Genomic DNA, 10,530 nt, shown 5'->3' with positions numbered 1-10,530 from the left:
GAACTTCCCTGCTTGCATTTGTGTGTATCTGCACAGCATGTAGTTTTAAACTGGTTTTTTTCCCCTCTTCTCTGATGGTAGATTAAGACTACGCTGGTGTGATCTGCTCACTCAAATCCTACAGCAGTGTCTGGTGTGCTGTACTGCCAGTGGCACTGATCAATAGCTGGTCTTTCAGAGCTGGACAGAAATCCAGCAATATGATGATGCATCAGCTGTTTGCCTTGTGTGTAGGGAAGAAATCCAGCCCTTCTTCCAGCTGACAACAGGCTTTAAAACCCTAGGGCATTGTGTATGATGATTGTTCTTACCTTGGTTGACTATGAGTATTAATGGTCATAAATTAGCTGGGATATTTCAAAATTTAGCCAGATGTCTTGATTCTGTGGAAAATCTCCAGTCTGGGGTGGATTATATATTCTGTCTCCTCTAGCTAGCTGGCTTTGGGGTGCCTTGTCTGGGGCCCTTGTGAGTGTGGGCTAAAGAGTGAAAGCTGGACATGATGCTGTAGCTGTGGCTCAGTGCATTAGTGAGCCTCTTACTCCAGTTTTCCACGTACTGTGGTATAAAGAAAGATTTTATAGCTAAGATCCTAATGGCTTCATCAATTTAATTTCAAACATAGTGAAACCAAAAGGCCTAAGCAGTAAATACAGGTAAGTGCTGTGTAGTATAGGGTGTGTTCTTTGGAGTTTAAGAACACTTGTTTCAAAATGAAGTTAACTTCTGATATTAAAAAGGGTTGTAGGATGCTAAAGAGAACTCTCTGCTTAGTAAAAAATTTCTTCTGTTACTAGTTAGATTGTAAGAAAATTTACCCCCAATACCAAAGTGTTCCTGGAGAGGCTTCTGCAGCTGTGAAATGCACTTTGTCTCTCATTCCCTTCTTTTACCATGGTTTAGCAGAAGTTGCTGCATTTCCCTCATTCTTTCTGCAATTAAGATGTAGCAAACAAGTTTTCTGTGCCATAGGATGCCTTCCACCTGCTGCACTGCTTCAGGAGCCCACTTCCTAGCCCTTACACATGGCAAAAGTCCAATGGAAATTACTGTTGTGTCACATGACTCAGTGTGTTGGAAATCATTAAAATTAGAGGGTTTTAGGAAAGCGAGGTGTGTTCCTCAGCAGTCCCGTCCCGTTCATGATTTGTACGTAGGACCCCAGCTGGCAATAAGGGTTGCAAAAATTAGTTCATGTCCTGTGCATTTAATAGGACCAGTGTCTCTGTCTGTTACATAAAAGGTACAAGAAGGTTAAAACACTAGAGGTTGTGTTTTTAATTATCTTTTGTAAAGCAAGTCTGACTTTCAGATAATATACATTCTAACTCATTAGTGTGTAGTTTCCTGCACACCTCCTTAGAAAAATATTCATTATTATGCAAATGGCTACCCTCTGGCTTTGAAGTAATTGTCACTTGGAAAAATGTGTGGGCCATGGTATAAAATACTTCAAAACCTAAATAGCTGGGAAATTCAGATTGAACAGTCAGACATTGCCTCTCGTTATGTCTGTCCCTGGGAGCAAATTTGATATCCCTGAGGTCTGCTATCTATTGTGATATTCCTGGTGAAGGCAGTGGTAGGAAAGGGAATGGGGAAAAGGAGGAAGGAGTGTACAGGAAATAGTCTCTGTGATAACTCAGACTTCTTTACTAATTTTAGGGTGTATTACAAATCTTGAAGTCTTCCAGAAAGGGAGGCATTAGGGAGAGACAGGCATGCATTTGTCGGTATTTATTTTTAGGCACTCAGTGTTAGGGGTTTTTCTGGTTGATTATAGTCTAGTTTGACAGATGTGATATAGATTTATTTATGCTTGCACACTGCAGCAATTCATAACTTTAAGAAGCAAATATTAGTGACTTCTTCCAGTAGCAGCAAAGCTCTAGTATATTCTTTAACAAAGAAATTAAGTTTCTCTGTTAAGGTGTAGATCCAGTACAACAGACGAGTTTAAGCATATTTACTGATGCAGTGCAGATGAAGAAATTCTTGGTGAGCGTTACAAATGTGTATTTCTTAGGTATTCCTGCTTGAAAAGCATCATATGTCTGTGTTTGAATTCATGTTCACGTGTTACTTTCAAATGATTGTTAAGAGGAATACTTAAAATGTAACAGAACCTGACAGGAAAATAGGTGTGTTACAGATGAAAATGGATATTTTCTTCTAAAATTGTTTAAGGTCATATTGGTTTAACCCTGAAATAACTGGTAGGAGGCTGCTGGACTAAGTGAACTTACTCTCCAAGCTGAATTCCCCTTGTAATGCAGAACCTTATTATTGTTTTCTACATCAAGTCACAATTTCCCTGTGCAGAGGAAGACTGGAAGGGATAATACATCTGTATTTCTTGCCTTTTCTTGCACAAACCCTTTTGCCAGTCAGTGCACTCTCTGTTTCTGCTCTTTGCCTGGCAATGCAGGGTAAGCCAGAGGAAGGGTGTGACAGTGACCCATGGTCTCTGTGCGCAGCATTATTGGGAGATAGGTTGAGGTATCTGCACTGGCTCCTTCTCCAACTGCTCAGGAGTCTACTGCATCTTCTGATGGGAACAAGACCCATGTTTGGGAGACTGAGAGACACCTGCAACATTCCCAAGTAAAAGGCAGTGAGAGGGTGGACATGATTTTGTGGTAGAGTGAAAAAAAATCTTGCCTTTTTTGTGGTAGAATTATAAAAATCCCTTCTTTGCAGAAGACTGGCATTCATCCTTTAGAAAGAAATGATCTGGCTTACAAATTAGCTTGTCCTTGCAGCATTAGGGAAAAAATAGCATGGTATTGAAGACTCTGATTCCTTTTCTTGCTAACAGATTATGATGCGTGGATGTCTCTTGAGGCTATTGCACATTGTTCTAATAAATATATACTCAGACTTGCGTAACTATTTTTCAAGTATTCTGCACTAAAAAAAGGAGTTGTATTCAAAGGAGCTGAGGGGCAAGAGAGTAGCTTCTGACATCTGGTAACAGTTGAGAAATTGATAGAGACAAGGTAGGCTTGTTATGAAAAATGTCACTTATAGGTGGAAAACGAGAATTCTACGTGCTGGAAGCATTCAGCTTGCAGTTCATTTTCTAAAGGCTTTCAGTTCTTCATTGTGATGAGAGCAGTGACTATCAGATCCTCAGTAACTTGGAGGATTTGTTTTGGATAAGCAACATCCATCCGATATGACTACTCCAAAAATGTAACGAGGCAGATAGAATTGCCTGTATTATTTCACTGTCTCTCTCTGAAGTCTCCTAATTCATATGCCTTGGTTTCTTCATTGACGTTTGCTGTATCGTGTTAAACAAGGTAATGAATTTTTGAAAAGTTGTCAGTTTAGTACTATGATACTTAATTTTTTTAAGTAAATCCTGTGAACACAGTAGGAATTATAGTGGTTAGAAACTGGAGAAATCACGGAATTGCAAGGCCTAGGGTAAGGAAAGTGGGATTGTTGTAGAATTCTTTCGTGATATGAGCATGAACTGGACCTCAGTTGTTCTATTATTGCTCCATTGGTTCATAACATGAATGTTAAACTGATCAAACAAAAACTAGATGGTGCTAATTCAGTTATTGAAAGTTTGCCTTTCCCATATCAGCCTTGATCAAAATCAACATATTAGAAATGAATGAAAGTTGCATCAGCCATCTCTTAATTGCATAATATCTGAGCTTTAATGTTATTTAGGCTGATAGCTCACATTCTGTGAATGAGAAGACCACCACAAAACACCAGAAGAGATCTTTATTTCAAGCATTTAATTTTTGCAGGTTTTAAATACTGCACTCTATTGATGTGAAACTCATATTAATCTTACGTGCCGGGTTGTTGTTGTTATTGTCTCTTTAAATTGCCTTCCAAAATGGCATAATTTTGATTAATATGCTGACTGCTGGAGCTCAGGCTTGGCAATAGGAGTAGCCTGTCTTCAAACTCCTTTTCCTTTAAGATGCTTGACTAAATAAAAGAAAGATTAGTTACAGTGTGTATGTGTCAGGGCTGGAATAAAATATTCATAAATATTTATCAGGTGGGGAAAATAAATACATGGATGCATTCTTTTAAAACTCAGATGACATGGCATAATAGACCAGCTGGCAGAGGATGAAAGATGAGTGTGGGGGAGATTTTCACCTTGTGTAAACTATGGAGTAACCTGAAGTGCAGCACAGCACACATCGAAATGCCAAAATAGATGGAAGCATGTACAGACAAGGGCCTTTCTGAATAGATAGGCAGATGATTGCTTTCCTAAGAGCCTGGAACTTGGAATTGATGGTAGGTGGTCTAATGTCATGCACTGCATTTACAGTGGCCGAGTGTGAAGTCAATGCGTCTAATGCTTTGACAGAATCACAATGAGAAAGAAGACACGTACTGAGTGGCATTAGCAGGAAATCCAGATTTTGTAACATACATTGTGATCAATAATGGCATAAACACAATGTTTTTAGTCTTCTGTATTCACGTGTCTTTATCTGTAGGTAACGTATTTTTTGGCTTGTAGATGTAGCTGTTGGATTTTTCCATGCATATAAGCATATCTCTTCATAGAGGAGTGTTGTATTGCACTAAGTTGTTTCTTTAGCTATTGCTTTGCACTGGGTCATTGGGATTTTTGCACCGAGTAGTTTTTATATTGCATTGAATAGTTTGTTTGTATCACATGGTTTGTTCCATTCTCCCCTCTGCCCCCGAAGCCCCGGTGGTGGTGGTCCTGCCTGGCTTGCTCCCTGCCCTCGCCCTTCCCATCAGTTGTATCCCATTGGCTGTGGCCCTTCTCCGCCCCCCTCCTCGGGTTTAAAATCTCCCGCCACGAGTCCCCTGACCTCTTTTCCTGCTGGTCGCCATTACCTCCCTGCTGGACTCTCTCTTTTCTCTGGAGGCGTTCCACAATAAGCCATGTGGGGCGATCGTCCCGAGAAGAAGACCGTCTCCTGTCTCTTGCTTTTGTCCTTGTCGATTGGAGCCGGGGGTCCAGAGCTAGCCAGACGGACCCCAAAAGGCCCCTTAGTCGTACAGAGGAGAATGTTAGTTTCCAATTGCCAATTGTAAATAACAGCAGGAAAGGTGGAGCTCCGTGGTTCAGGAGGGGAGTGTGTGAAGTGCTGAGGTATGAAAGAAAATCCTCCCTCTCTGGTTCTCTAGGTTGTTTTGGCATGATCTGGGTTGGGAAGTGCTGCAGCTGGGTGGTGATAATTGGCCCAGCCTGGATATGTTCCAATAGCAAGAAGCATCTCCGGAGCTTTGCTAAAAAGTTCAGCCAGAGAACCCTTCACAATGTGAGTGTGTCACGTGGGTTGGACTGATCTGTCTGCCACTGTCCTGCTGCTGCAGCTTCACATTTCAAGGGCTAGCTTGTTTGGGTGACCCCTTCAGTGCTGCCCTACGCAGATGAGAATATCTGAGACACACAGCTCCCATTATTGGATTCCTCTTGGATTAAGCTATTTTTTTTTTTTTTTGGTGGTGTTGTTTTGTTTGGTTTTTTTTTTTTCCTTTTGGAGTTGGGCATAATTTTCAAATTAATCCATCTGTCCAGCATGGCCTTCTGTGGCTTTTAGGCAGTGTAGCTCCAAGGTCTTTGGCTGAACTTTGGAAGAATAGAAGAGTGATGAAGGATGGGAAGCCGGAGAACCGGCTTGTTCTTGCAGTGCTGGTTTTGTTTTTTATTTGGGGTTTTTGCTGCTGTTAGTAAAACAGAAGTTGGAAATGGATAATCTTGATAAATGATGAGAAATACTTCTTTGAGTCTTGCAGGAAAGAATACAAGACACATGTAAAGCAAGTATGATGCAAGCATTCACCTCATATGAGGAAATCTGCTTCAAAATTGAAATGTCCTTATTTCTAAACAATAGCAAAAACCCTCTAAACAAAAAACCACCTCTTTCAAACCACAACAAAACCACAATACTCTGCAGCCTGTAAATGACTACTGCTCCATGCATAGTAGCTTTTTGGTTTTTTTACTATTCCATAGTGACTTTTCATGTGTGCATTGAGGTGCAGACAATTCCTGTCTGTACAGAGTTTTGGTGTGCTTTGAAAAGAGAAACTGGGCTGAGAGAAATGTCCCACAGAGCCAGAGGTGTGTGTGGAAATGGAGGTGATCCCTCTCTGGTGCTGCCCTGTGGTCCTAGGGAGCAAGGATAGCTCAAGAACTTTGCCCAATCTACATCAGGTGTACATGTTTTTGAAGATGATGAAGCAGTAACTGCTGTCCTTACCTCCCTGTCATTTCGTCTGCCATAGGGTGATGAATCACTACTGATAACACTTCTTCTGCAGTGGTATAAGTGACCAAAGCTGGTCACTATCAAATGCAGAAGGATTTAGGATTAAGATTATTGTTCCAGGATGTTTTGAATGTCTCAAAAGAGGTGTGTGTATAAACAAATCATACATGCTGATTAGTTTATCTTGCTAGGTATCTTCCAAGTAAACCACTAATTTATTTAATAGATCTCATAATTTTGGATGAGAGCATAGTATAAAGGTCTCTCATATCCTGCTTTTTTGGGTTACAGTAGTGGTTCTGATTGCAGCTTCTACAGTAAGCCTTTTCAGCAGGTACATTTCAAATATTCAGGAGAGAGAAAAGTGAGTTTTCTTATTTTTCAGTGAATCTTGTCTGGGGTATGGGAATCTAAGCCAGGGAATGGAGAGAGGAGGACAGAGTCTGTCCTGTCTCAGCCCTGGCAGGTGCTGTGTGCCCCACAGTCCGTGCTGGTAGATGTTCATTCAGCCAGCAGTTCCTCAGGTGCATCTGTTCCTGGGGGCAGGAGGACAACCCCATCCCTGACAAACTCCCACATGGGCGCTAACAACCCCACACTGCCAGAAGTGCCCCAGAGTGTGTGGTAGCTGCTGTTCCAGCTGGGTTTGGGCCTTCTGGACAGAGGTGATGTAAAGTCTGTTAGTGTGGTCCTTGGAGGATACAACAGGGGCTTGTTTCCTTGAAGCTTGCACGTGTTTTAGCCAACTTAAGGGGTGTCCAGTTATTGTGACCAAATTAATCTGGGAGTTTGGAATGGCTAATTTTCTTCTGAAGTTATTCTATTGCAAGTCAATTGCTATGATGTACTTCAGTGATAATCTTTTGTTGCCAATTAAGAGTAGTAATCTAGAGTGCTTTTTATGTTACGAGTTATTTTCCATTCCTATATCCATTCCTATTAAACTGGAAAGTGGATTTCAGTTTAGAATTTTTACAGCCTCTAAATAATGAAAGCATTCAGTCTTGATTTGTGTTTAATGGCTGGATAAGGATTGTTTGTTTTTATTTGTAATGTAGTGTTGTCTCCTTTGCAGATAATGTCAAAAACACCATAAAACAGTGTAGTGACTGTTTAATAGGCTAGTTTCATCCTTAATGTCTGAGTGGAAAATGTGACTGTGCACTTCAGCAAATGGTTCAAAATTGAGTCTTAGACTCCAGTACCTTGAGTTCTACAGTCCAAGCACGTTGTCAGTCAACATATGTGGCAGTGCACTGCATGCTCCCAGAGAACATCATGCAGTTAAGCCCCTCTGAAATCAAGGCCTTTGTGAGGCAGATCCAGGCAGCATGTCAGATGTTTTAGTGCTGAACTTTGGAAGCCAAGAACTATTCGTAACCATTGATGATAACTTAATATCCATATGTGTGGTTTTTTTCTTTTTGGCTGCGTGCCCAGATTCTATACTGATGAGTAGTTATCTTTGCAACCTTTCACATTGTTGACAGTGATTAATAATGTGTTGTGCACACTTCCATTGCATCAAATACCAATTTTTTGGCTAATGGGAAAAGAATATCTAATTAGGGAATTAATATCACTGACTTCACACATTGTATATAATTCAAGTTTGGAGGTGGTTTTTTTTGGTTTTTTTTTGGTTTTTTTTTTTTTTTTTTTTTTTTTTTTTTTTTTTTGGAAAAGCAGGGATAGGAGTAGTAGATTGAAGTATGACTTTTATGTAGTCATGAGAGTAGAATATAAGGCTTTAGCTTAATTTCTGTCAGTTTCCATAATACAACTGAAATGCAAGCACATCAACACAGAAGCATGTTTTTTAAGGATTTCCCTGTGAGGAAGAAAATCTTTCAAATCACTAGATGCTGTATATACCCTTTTGAATGTTAAATCCTAAAGCAATAAAGATAGCAGATGCTTGTAAAAATGAGATGACTGCAGCTTAGAAATCTTGTTTTTCCTGAGCAAAACTGCTTGAAATTGCCAATGTGTGCACTGATAAGCACTCAGTACTAGCACTTATATCTCAGGCAATGTGTAAAAAGTGCAAAACTGATTATTAGAAATTAGGAGGTGGGTACTATTACCATACTTGGATACCTTTCATGTGAGTACACGTCCTTCAATTGATGTTTTTTTTTTTTTTTTTTTTTTTGGTCAATTGCATTTAACCTGAAGCACTTTTTTTCATTTCTGCTAGTATTGAAGTAGTTTGCATATCACTGTATCTACTCAAGAAAAACTGAACCATAGATTAGGTCACCTATGCTGATTTTCCACACTTTTTTTCCTGAAGTAAAGTTTAGCTTTTCTACTGTTTTTTTATCTGTTAAACATTGCCTTTCAAGATTCAAGGTTTTTATTGTGTTGCTAGAGCTGCACTGTTTAGCAAAGCAGAGACTGTAGTTGTTTCATGATTTAGATGATATCTACGTGTATATATTAATTTCTGTTCATGTGGCTAAGGACTGACATATTAAACTGGTATTCTTTCTGGCTTGTGTCATGGCTACTTCATTAACCGTGTTGAATTATGCTATAAATATTTGCAGGAGCCCAGTCTTTGTAGTCATTCTCCGTGGGGAATTAGCATTGAAATTGGTGGGGGATCTGAGTGTAGAAAAGCTGCTTAAGTGGGCATCATCTGCTCTTTCAAGCACACAAACCTAAGTAGTAGAATATATATATATATATATATATATATATAACTGCTAATGTACTGTTAGGGCAATCAAGGGGATGATTTCCTCGGTGATGTAAGTGGTTAGGCAGGAGGGGGATATCTGTTCCCCCAGAAACAGAGGAGATTTTTATCCAGAAAAGCTCTGGATAAAAGCAGAGGCCAACAGAGAAGATGCAGGAGTATTTCAGTAAAACTGAGCTATGATATGATGATGGGAGGGATGCAAGTTCAATGGAACAGGATTGTGACTATGTAAAAGCCTTTCATTTGTTCCTTCCTCTTAAGTATTTTGAGCCTTCTATGAATATTGTACAAAAGATGATATATCCTAGAAGTTTTTTCTAAATCTGCTGTGTGCTGGGATATGAGCTCACACAGGGCTACAGGAGCAGGGAAAATTATTTTTGAAAGTGAATTTAAACAGAATTCACACCACTGTGGGAATCCTCATACAAAGGAAGAATGATACAAATTTACTTCTTTCTCTCTGCAGCCTTGGAAGGGGAAGGTTGTTGAGTAGCAAATCTTGTGCTCCGTGGAGGAAACCCACAGTTGGAACAAGTTTTGCAAATATACAAGAACAGCAGAGAAACAATACAGTGCTCTCATTAAATAAAAGCTCAAATTGTTATTTCCTTTTGCCTTGACTATTTGGCTCTGACCTGCATTTCAAAAGTATACACATAAGGCGAATGAAAAACCATGTTAAATTGTGGAAAGTTTGTGTCTTTGCAAACTCCATCTTTGTTTGTCTAAATTCATGGTGAGAGCTCTGGGATAGGGACTTCATTGTTTCTTTGTGGAAAGACGCACACCAAACTGAAGCCAGAAATTAAAGGTGCTGGTTTTGCCTGGATCTTTCTGTCTATAAAGATGCACTAATGTTTTTGGAACAATAATTGCCTCAGTTCCTTCCTTCTCCACTTGAAGCAACCAAAATGGAGAACCAAGAAGCTTGGCACGGAACAGCTTTGTGATGGCTCACTGTGTTTCAGCATGTATTCTACTGGGGGTTTTAGGTATAATCTTCCCAATTTTTGGCTGACATACATCAGTTGTGTTTGTACTCCATGACCCCAGTGGGTCATCCAAGCCTCAGCAACAGAGCACAGTAAACTAGAGAAAGAGACAAAAAAGCTGAGAAATTGTTGTTTTTGTTGGTTTTCAGAGGAGGGAAGGGGTTTGTATTCTTTTTCACAACCTAATTTGCATTTTGCTGGAGACAGGCAGTGGTGACATTAAAGTCTGTTATAAGTCTGAGTTAGACTCTTCTGAGTCTGCCATGAGTTTCCCTCTGTGATCAGCCAAAGAATTTTCTGTCTAACAAAAGTAAGGTCTTGAGATTATGCTAATATGCTCCAATGAAAAATGGATTTTCTCATTTGAGCCCTTGCATAAGGGGCTTTATTTTGCTCTTGTTCTTTTTGAACTTGTCCGTGAAGTATCCTGGCCATTTTAGACCAGAGTAAGCTCCTAAACTACATCTAGAGAGGCCTGAGAAAGGTGATGCCGAGTGGTCATGCTTGCTGGAGCCCTGCTACTATGCAAATAGAAAAATACTTTCCGTGAAACTCCAGGGTTTTCCAGTCTCGCATTTCCAAGGTTACA

The sequence above is a fragment of the Pyrgilauda ruficollis genome, unplaced genomic scaffold (assembly GCF_017590135.1).
Source record: "Pyrgilauda ruficollis isolate IOZ18807 unplaced genomic scaffold, ASM1759013v1 scaffold156, whole genome shotgun sequence".
NCBI lineage: Eukaryota > Metazoa > Chordata > Aves > Passeriformes > Passeridae > Pyrgilauda > Pyrgilauda ruficollis.
This window is presented reverse-complemented; position numbering follows the sequence as displayed.